Source organism: Lipotes vexillifer, unplaced genomic scaffold (genome assembly GCF_000442215.2).
Source record: "Lipotes vexillifer unplaced genomic scaffold, Lipotes_vexillifer_v1.1 scaffold248, whole genome shotgun sequence".
Classification (NCBI taxonomy): domain Eukaryota; kingdom Metazoa; phylum Chordata; class Mammalia; order Artiodactyla; family Lipotidae; genus Lipotes; species Lipotes vexillifer.
The window spans coordinates 2967564-2977945 of record NW_006777568.1 but is presented as its reverse complement, the minus strand read 5'-3'; the positions used below and the strand labels follow the sequence as shown (position 1 = coordinate 2977945).

Here is a 10382-nt window from a genome sequence, read left to right as displayed (position 1 = left end):
ACCGCCCTGTGCTACGGAAGCACTGGGTGCTTCTGAAACCACGTACCCTCAGGCCCCGCCCGGCCCCTGGATCAGGATCTCCGGATTCAAATTGGATGGAGCAGGGGGTCTGGGAAACAGGGCTCAGCTCTCCGGCACCCCCAGTGATGACATTTTCCATCACTCTCTGCTCTTTCCCAAGCATTGTCGCACTCATTGCCCTGTTTAGTTCTCACGGCACTGTGAGTGCGAGAGGATGATCTTGATTCCCATTTTACAGATGAGCAGGTGAGGCCCCTGCTGGTAAGTGGTAGAGCCAGGACTCAGACGAAGTGCAGAACCTCTTCCGTTGGCCCTCACCACTCTCCGTGACCTCTAAGATCCGCAATCCTAGGAAGTCCTCAGTGAAACAGGAAAGTCAGCCCCAAAGACCAAACCCGCTTCTCTAGCCTGTAACCCAGCTGCGCTTGGTGCGCCCCGGGAAAGCGGTATGCCCGCCAGGTGTGTGCACCTCGCGGTGAACGGTCCCAAGTGCTGGGCACCAGGCTCGGGCCAGCCTAAGACTCTGGCTTTGACTGTGGCTAAGACTGTGGCTGAGAACAAGGCAGCACAGCCCCTGCCCCCATGGAATGTGCCGAAAGGGTTAGAGGGGAGGGGAGGGGAGCCTGACCCAGATAATTCTATGAAGAGTTACTTGCCACTGTGACTTGCTAATCACGCTGCCACCTGGTCCCCCGTCCCTGTACAGCTGCTCAGCTTCTCCTCACTTTACTCTGCCCCCAACTCGGATGCCGTCTTTGGAATGGACCCTCCCAGGCCAAACACCTCCCTTGCCCTACTCGGTTCTTTTTCGTGTTACTTCTTATCCCAACATATATATCTATGACTGTTTTCTATAGTCTCTCCCTCACCCCCAAGAACGTGAAGCCCAGGAGAGCACGGCGTGGTGCCACTGGTGGTGGTTCTCAAGGTTGCTTCCTCCTCCCTGCCTTCCTTCCTCCATGCGCCTCCTTCCCTGCCCCCTTTCCACTGCCTAAAGCTCGGATGAACGATAGGGTTATGCCAGGCTGTTATGAATGTGGATGTTGGGGGGTTTGCCCTAAAAGAAGGACTTACAGGGATCAGACATTCTCAGCAATATCTGGAAAGGCGTGGCTTGGTGTTACATGCAGACCTTGCACCTGAGGCCACGCTTGGAGCCCTCGGACGCTGAATCGCACATCTCCTGTGGCGCCATCCAGTCCCCTCCACCCCGTCTCCCTCTTTCTGTGCAGCTCTGGCCAGCTTTGTGCAGGGCCACCTGGGTCAGTGGGATCAGGGGCTGGCGGATGCCCAGGGACAGGCCTGAGATGTGCTTCCTAAGGCTCATCCACAGGGCTGGTGACGGGGCACCAGCTGCCCACGGTGCCTGCCCCACAGACCCTCTCCCTGGCCTTCCCACCTTCTCAGTCTCCCTCCCTGGTTCCTCACTCATGCCCGCTCCTGGGTACACATCCCAGGTCAGCGTCTGCAGGCTCCGCTCTCAGGAGAACCCGGGCTGGACCCAATTCCAAATCGCCCATGGTGTCCCCTTGACACCTCACCTCTAGGTCCCTCAGGGACCTCTCCTGTCTCATCTTTGACCTTGAAATCTGTCCCCCAGGCACTTTGGTGGTGCCCATTCTGCTCTCAATGGGATGAGTATCAGGGCCCTCCTGATGTCCAGCTAGCTCAGTGCCCTGCTCAGAACAGAATCCCAGTAACCATTGGTTACGTGTGATAGTGTGGTCACAAACGCATCCACGCAGACGAATAGGGAATGAAGCCTGTGCGTAAGGAGATTGCCAGAGGCCACGTATCAGCCTGCCTCACAGAATGCGGAGTTAATCACCGTTCAGAGCGGCTGGTGTGACTCAGATGCCCAGGAACTCTTCCCACGGTCCTGCTTGAGGGTCAGCATCCTTCTCCTGGAGGAGTCAGGGTGAAGGACTGTCAAACACTCAGGCAGGTCACAGAGAGGCTGAATGCCTCGCTATAGGTTTTCCTCTGATTCCAACCTGTGTTCAAGGGGCTGTAAGCCTGAGGAAGTGTCACCGAGGTGTTATTTTGAAACCCATGCCGAGAGAGTATAACGCTATCTCTTATGGATTCAGAACCCGTAAAGGGAAGTGTGGGCCTAGCCGATTTTGCCCCAGTGGGCATCCCTACGGGGGCATCCCTGTCAGGGCACCAGCAAAAGGAACAGACTCCGTAACAGCAAAGCTGCTCTTCCCTCCACTTCTCCAAAGTCTGCCAACATGGGTATCTCCAGCCTTTGTCCGAACTCCATCTGTGCCCGTGAATGGGTAACTCCCTCACCCTGTTACAGGCGTCTCCCTCTTGGGGCAATAGCTTTCTACTAAGAGGTTTGAATATAATTCAGCAAAGTGCACACCTCTTTATTTTTTATTTATTTATTTATTTCGTTTTTGCGGCACGCGGGCCTCTCACCGTTGTGGCCCCTCCCGTTGCGGAGCACAGGCTCCGGACGCGCAGGCCCAGCGGCCATGGCTCACGGGCCCAGCCGCTCCGCGGCACGTGGGATCTTCCCGGACCGGGGCACGAACCCGCGTCCCCCGCATCGGCAGGCGGACCCTCAACCACTGCGCCACCAGGGAAGCCCTTGCACACCTCTTTAGAACAGGATTTCATTTCTAAGCTGCATTTGAAGTGATCTCACACCCGTTAGGAAGCCCACACCTGCCAGATCTCCTCAGGTGTGTTCCCTTTTTCTTTTTTTCTAACACTAAGCTTTAATAGCCTTTTTATTTTTATTTTTTCTTTTCCATCCTAGTTTACAAGATATATTGAATATGGTTCCCAGTGCTACACAGTAGGACCTTGTTGTTTATCCAGGTGTGTTCCATCTTGATCACCTGGTGGACTGCCCCTCCCCCTGCCCTCCTCAGCACCTGTCTGAGAGGCCTCCACAGGCCAAGGGTGACAAACAAACTGTAGCATCCTCGCCGACAGGAGATGAAGCCTGCTGGACCAGTCTGGCCAGTGTCTATGTCCAGCATGCACTGTCTACCGTGCCAACTTCCTGCGCCCGGGCACCAGGTGTGGGGCAAGGCTACCTCAAGGTGCAAATTCACTCTCTCCCCTTTCCCATGTCCCCAGGTTCTCAGTCTTGGGGCTCTTCACCCTTGGCCGCATTGCCCGGCCTGTGTTCCTGGCCAGCCCATCATCCGAGGCGATGGACCTCGGATTCCATCCCTCCTCCCTGGAGCTGATCACAAAGGGCGCCTCCTCGGGTTTCCTGCGTTTCTCCCCATCTTCGGTTTCCTTCGCTCCTGCCTCTTCTGCCTTTGCTAAGGTTTCTCTGTGCTTCTCATCCTACAGTTAACATTCAAATTGGTTGACAGCCCTATTATTTTTCACTAGACAGACATTTATTTCTCCCTGTTACCCGTTCTTCCCTTAGGTTAGTATAACACAGGACACTGAGGGAAAATAACCCTCTCCAAAAAAGGGCTGAAGAAAGAAGAGCGACTGGTTTTCAACGGCATCGTTCAAAGAGTTTGTCATTCAGCATCACACGCGAACTCATTGATCAGAATTTTGAGTACACTAACAATGACCAAAAAAGGGGAAAAAAACAACAACAAAGAAAACTATTCATTTCATCTTAGGTAGCTGAATTCATAGAAACATCTCCTATTACAATGTGAAATAAGAAGCAACTCCCACAATTTAAGTAATTTCTATCGCAATCTGAATTTAGACACAAATTGTAATACCATGCGATATTAGCCTAAGTTAACGTGGCAATGAGAGTTCTAAAGTGCTTACTGACCATAACACCGGATTCACTGTTTCATAAACAGGAAAACAGCCTTGTTTTGGAGAAATGAAATGAACCAGGAATATAGGGCCTGACCATCCAGTGCCCTTTTCAAAAAGAAGAAAACAGAAAGTCTGAGGGTTTGGTTTGGGGAAGGGGGAGCTTTACATGAAGCATACACCCTTGCCAGCCAATGGCAAAGGCTAAAACAGTTTTCAAAGGTACAACCTGCGTCCTCTGAAGAAAGGAGTGGCAGCCCTTTTGGCGTCTTAGCTAGAAAATGAATAATTCAGAGTCAAGTGCAGGTCCCACTGGGTGGAGCCTCCTGTTGCCCGGTGTCCAGACTTCCCTGATGCCAGCCCACCTTGTCCCTGCTGAAGCTAAAGCTCTTACCTCCCCCCGCCAACTCTCCCAGAATTTCAGTGAACCTAGGCTGCCTCTTGCTCAGGCGTTCACTCCATCATGGACACTTTCTGATGAACAGGCACAGTTCTAAGCAGGAGGAACACAAGGTTAAGTGAAACACGGTCCCTGAACTGTGCACCCTTGGTGGGGAAGGTAGAACGGTGCAGACACTGTGGAAAACAATATGGCGCATCCTTAAATAATTAAATGTGGGATTATCATGTGACCCAGCAATTCCACTTCTGGGTATATACGCAAAAGAACAGAAAGCAAGGTCTCAAAGAGATATTTGTACACCTATGTTCATCGCAGCCTTATTCACAACAGCCAAGTGGAAGCAACCCAAGTGTCCGTTAATGGATGAACAGATAAACAAAATGTGGTCTGTCTATATGATGGAATATTACTCAGCCACACAAAAAAAAATGTTCTGACGCGTGCTACAACATGGATGAATCTTGAAGACATGCTAAGTGAAATAAGCCAAATACAAAAGGCCAACTCTGTGACTCCACTTATATGCAGTACCTGGAGGGGTCAAATTCATAGAGATGGAAAGTAGAATGATAGTTGTCAGGGGCTGGGGGAGAGGGGAATGGGGAGCTATTATTTAATGGTTATGGAGTTTCAGTTGTGCAAGATGAAAGAGTTCTGGAGATGGATGGTGGTGATGGTTGCACAACAATGTTAGTGTACTTAATGTCACTGAAGTGTACACATAAAATGGTTAAGATGGTAACTTTTATGTTATGTATATTTCACCACAGTTCAAAATAATTTAAGAAGGAAACCAAGCATGGTGCCTGCTCTCAAGGCTCCTGAAGTCTGGCGGCCCTGGGACAACGGCCTCCAAACCTGGTCTGGGCACTTGCACAGACATGCTGGTGGCCACGGGGGTGGGGAAAGATTACATCTTTTATTTATACATACTTTTATCTCATCTTTTTTCAATATCTGTATAGAACATGTTAATACAATAGCTCGTGGTCATACTTTAGAGGCAAAAATTGGTCCTATATTAGGAGTGCCCTAAAAATTCTTCACTGGTGGGGATGAATGATGGAAAGTCGTCTGGAGCCCCCATCCTGGAGGAAACTTCACAGAACTGGAATTGTTTCCTCCTCGGTGTGGGGTAGAGGTGGCGGCGGGCTGGGAAGCATCATAAATCAAGTCGTGTTGGCGATGACAAGTGGCAGTGGGGATGTGGCCTGTGTCCACCAGGCCACCAAACTTGTATTAGGAAGGGCAATTGAGGGTCCAGAAACAATGACCCTGTCCCCCTCCCCTTTCTCCAGTGGGGTCAGGGAGAGCTCAGGTGTTACTCTCTTTGGGGACCTCTTTTCTGCTGCTCTGGGGACTGCTTGTCACTGTTCAAAACTGTGAATGGCTGAGCCTTGCAAAACCGTTGCTGCGTCACCTCCACCTCTGATCTTGGGGCCAAGCTCACCCACTTGCCCCAAAATGAGAGGGTTGGGGGGCTCTCCCTGCCAGAATAAGAGCCTGCCATTAGATGTCCCACTGTGGTTGGTCTTCTTACAGCCCCACTCTCAAGGACCTTGTGACAGACTTCTCCAGGACTGGGTGGATGGCACTGCCCAGGGTGGATTTCTTCCCGCTAGTCCTCAGAAGTGTCCTACGGCAGCCCCGCCACTGGCCACCCTCTGTCTTGGGTAAATTCCAGTTCCACTCTGGAGGGAAGTGAATTTGCTGAGGTTTCCAAGGAAGATGCTCGTCCCTGGTCTGGACAGGCCGGGAGACACTGGCTCCTTGTGCATTGGAGGAGGAGGGGGCTGTGAAGTCTGGAATTCTACAGCCATCTCTCCCCTGAGGACAGGGCCTGACAAGCAGGGAAGCCAGAGTGGATGCACAGAAAGCAATCAGGCCCCTGCTGACGTGGAGTAGCCAAATCAGTGCATCCCTGAAGTCCACCCTGCTCTAGACTGACCGGCTGCACATGCAAATTAATCCCAAACACTGTTTAGACGCGGTTTGAGTTCATGATGCATCCTAACTATACAATGGCTCTCTGATTTGGTCCTATTTCATTTTATTTAATCATTTTTTTTATATGGAGTATAGTCAACTCACAATGTTGTGTTGGTTTCCGGTGAAGAGCAAAGTGATTCAGCTGTACATATACATACATTCTTTTTCAGATCCTTTTCCATTATAGTTTATTACAAGACATTGAGTAGAGTTCCCTGTGCTGTACGGTAGGTCCTTGTTGTTTACCTATTTTATATATAGTCGTGTGCGTCTGTTCATCCCAAATTCCTAATTTATCTCTCCCTCACACAAATTCACTGTGTTAAATTAGAAGACTGGTAACCATAATTTTGTTTTTTATGTCTGTGAGCCTATTACTGTTTTGTAAATAAGTTCGTTTGTATCTGTTTTTAGATTACACATGTAAGCAATATCATATGATATTTATCTTTCTCTGCCTGACTTACTTAGTATGATAGTCTCTAGGTCCATCCATGTTGCTGTAAATTGGCATTATTTCGTTCTTTTTTATGGCTGAGTGATATTCCATTGTGTGCGTGTATGTATGTATGTGTGAATGTGCATATATACATATATCACATCATCTTTGTCCATTCATCTGTTGATGTGGTCCTACCTCATTTTTATTGCTGACTTTGATAGACCAAGAGATTCTCCTTGGACTTCATCAACCTGGAGCTATTTCTGGTGGGACATGGATGATGGCTTCTGTGCTCCATTCCCTCTCAGGAGCCAGTGAGTTCCACCCTTCATCCTGAGGTCTCTGTTCATCCTTTTGACTTCAACACCATTTCTCTCCACACATGGACCCAAGCCCACCCACAAAAGACAAATCACAGGAGGGAGACACTATACCCTGTGTATTGACTTGGAGCAAAGGGGAGGGCCAAGCACCATGATTTCAAGCATCTCTGTTACTCTCACTCAATTCCCCACAGTTGCCTCATTTTCTTCATATCTTACCTGTCTATTAGGGGGAAGAGGGACATGTTTATGTTTTCTTATATCTCAGCCAACTGTGTTCACAGGATGCTTCCTGCACTGTGATTTTTAATCTGATTAATAGGCTTAAGTCCCATCTTTATTTTGTCTTGTCTTGTCCTGCTTTTGTTCTATCGATCATGTCACAACGTAGAAAGCAATCAAAGTAGCATAACAGTAGCTTATTGTTCCCCGATTCATGTATCCCCCGATTCATGTATCCCAATTCATGTATCCCTCATTTATCTTGCTGTGGCTCTTTCACCTCATTTCTTTCGAGGATTACGTGAACATGCACGTGTGTTAAGTTAGACAAATATACAACCTTGTAAGAGGGAGCTATCATTTGCATAAAATACTGCCACCTGACAGCCTTGTAAGCAAAGCCACCGCAGGCATGACAGGGCTGAAACGTGGAGTTCAAGGCTACCTTGCCACACACAGCAGATGTCTTCCAGGAAAACCCAGTGTATGTCAAGAATACTGTAATTGGGTCATTCTTGAAATACACAAAAGGATCCAGATTTGTTTTCTTTTTTAGTGAACTGGTGGTGAGTCATTTTCTACGGTTAACAATGCTTATCAAACTATTAATTATTTGCAAACGTTGCTCCAAGTTTAAGTCGTTGCAATGTTTTCTTAAGCAGGCTGTACTGACTGAGAGCTTCTCTCTCCATCAGAGAGCTCCTTAAATCACATGACCCCATTGACTGCAGATGATTGGCCAAGAGGTGGAAGCTCGATTCAAGCTTAGCCAATCAAATTTCCTCAGAGAAGCTTTGTCATCGGGAACAAAGAGAATGAGCCAACTAGCTGAGCACTGCCGTTTAAGGCTGACCATATGCCAGGACCATGTGCAAGGGGATGACCAGAGAAGCTGGGCTGCAGAGAGCAGAAAAAAGCAGACTGGCAGTAAAGATGAAAGGGGAGAGAGAGCTGCCAGGGCACCCTGGTCTGGCTGACCGGTCCTCACTGTATTTAGGATCCAAGGAATACACTTTTATTCTGACCACAAATCTCACATTACTTGCGCCTACACGAGCAGACGTTTGTACCTTGCAGTCGAGCAGTCACACCGACTAGGATTCATTTGGCTCTGCAGGATGGGCACAGGGAGGCTCTCATCGCCCCCCCCCCCCTTTCTCAACACCAGAGGCTTCTCCCAGGCCATCAGCTTCGCTTGCCCTGCCTTCCTTTCTTCTTCCTTTCGAATTCACCAGCTGCTCACTCATGAATGGCTTCTGGAGAGGGCTTCGGGGAAACACTGTCAATGATCTTCGAAGACTCCCAAGTCCTCATGATGGGAATTTCCAAGTTTTTACACACTCACGCCTTGGTTATAACTAACGGAATTTTCAAGTTGAAAGGAACTTTATATTAAAAGACCAAGTGGCCCAAATTTTGCCCAAATTTTCAAAACAATCCTGATTTCAAAGATTCTGTTCAATTTTCAATCAATCGATCATTTTGGTTTCAGAAGATGGTCTTCCTTCTTCTGCTGGGGATCAGAGAGTAAGAATGGACCCAGTAGCTAATCTCAAGGAGCTCTTGAGAAGGTCAAACATATACAGTGGAAGTCTCGTGGAAGGTCAAATATATACAGTGTGTTAGGATTCTGGGGGTTGCCAGTGACAGAAACCCACCTGCACCAGGCTGGACAAAGAGAGGAACCCACTGGCTCAAGGAATCCATGGATGGATCAAAGAATCACAGTGCCAGAAGGGCAAGGACTTACTGGGAATCAGGAACAACTGGGCTCTCCATCCGGACTCTCCCTCTGCCTATACCATGGAGGCTTAGTTTCCTTAGTAATGGGTGGGAGGATATTGTCTCCCATACAGGATTAGAATAAATATTAAATTTTAAACACCTCAGAGAAGTGCCTAGGATGATGCCCCTAGTAGGAGCTCGATATATTTCCCTATTTCCCCTTATAGGTGTCTCACTGTTATGAAGCCCAAGAACATACAATTTGTTACCCGACATGCTTTGTGTGGGGTGTAATGGAAAATGGACAATGGGAGAAAAGGGAGGAAAAGAAGAGATAACGGAACTTTTGAGTCACTGGAGAGAATCTTCCAGGCATTTCTGAGTCCAACAGAGATATTCTCTCCTAACAAAAACCAGAGAGGCGTATTCAACCTCTCTGCCTGCCAGGATAGTTACAGAAATTGTCTCAAAGAAAGCCTTATCACAAAAGAAACCACCCCTCCTAAATAATGCACAGATAAGTAAAATATTAAAATGGAACAGCTAGAGCTAGAAAAATAGAAATGTATTTACAGCGTTTATGGAACTGAGTCAGAAAATCGCTGTAGATTCAAGAATGAATTTGGACTCAGAGAGACTGAAAACACCCTGAAATTAGGATATAAGTATTGATTTAAAAATAAGTGAGGGGCAGTGAAGATGGCGTCGGCAGTGGGACAAAAAACTTGGACTTTTGCTGAAAGCCGGACAAAGATGAATATGAACAGCTCGCCGAGAAGAGGCTCACGGAAGGGAGAGACAAGAAGGATGGAGAACCAGTGCAGCCAGTCAAGCGAGAGCTTCTCCGGCATAGGGACTCCAAGGTGGACCTGGAATCCAAACTCAGGAGGACAACTGTCATTACCAAGACCACCCCACAATCTGAGATGGGAGGATACTACTGCGATGTCTGTGACGGTGTGGTGAAAGACTCCATCAGATTCCTGGATCACATTAGTGGAAAGAAACATCAGTGAAACCTGGGCATGTCTACGCATGTGGAACGTTCCACTTTGGATCAGGTGAAGAAATGTTTTGAAGTCAACGAGAAGAAAATGGAAAAGAATAAGAAGGATTATGATTTGGAGGGAAGGATAAAGGAACTCAGAGAAGAGGAGGACAAGGGCCAAAGCCTACGAGAAAGAGAACCAGAAGGAGAAAAGGAGGGCGGAGGAGGACTTGACATTGGAGGAGGAAGGTGAGGTGGCAGCTGTGATGGGCTTCTCTGGCTTTGCTTCCACCAAGAAGAGTTACTGAGGCTTTCTATGCTTGGCTTTTTGCCAGGCCTAACTTTGTGTGTGTGGATGTCATTTTGGGGGAGGTACTGGGGAAAGTCCTTAAGAGTGGCAGTGGGGAGGGCTAGAGGGTGGGTGCTTGTGGTTTCCCTCTGCCTTGGGAGAGAGCACAGGATGCAGAGGAACATGCTGTGGCATGTTCCTTCAGCCTCAGTATTTCACTG

At 48.4% G+C, this 10382-nt stretch overlaps 1 pseudogene; it reads left to right on the top strand.

Annotated features, from left to right (window-relative positions):
* The first annotated feature begins 469 nt into the window (after nt 1-469).
* Nucleotides 470-10180, top strand: LOC103079567 (zinc finger matrin-type protein 2 pseudogene; annotated as a pseudogene).
* Nucleotides 10181-10382: the final 202 nt, after the last annotated feature.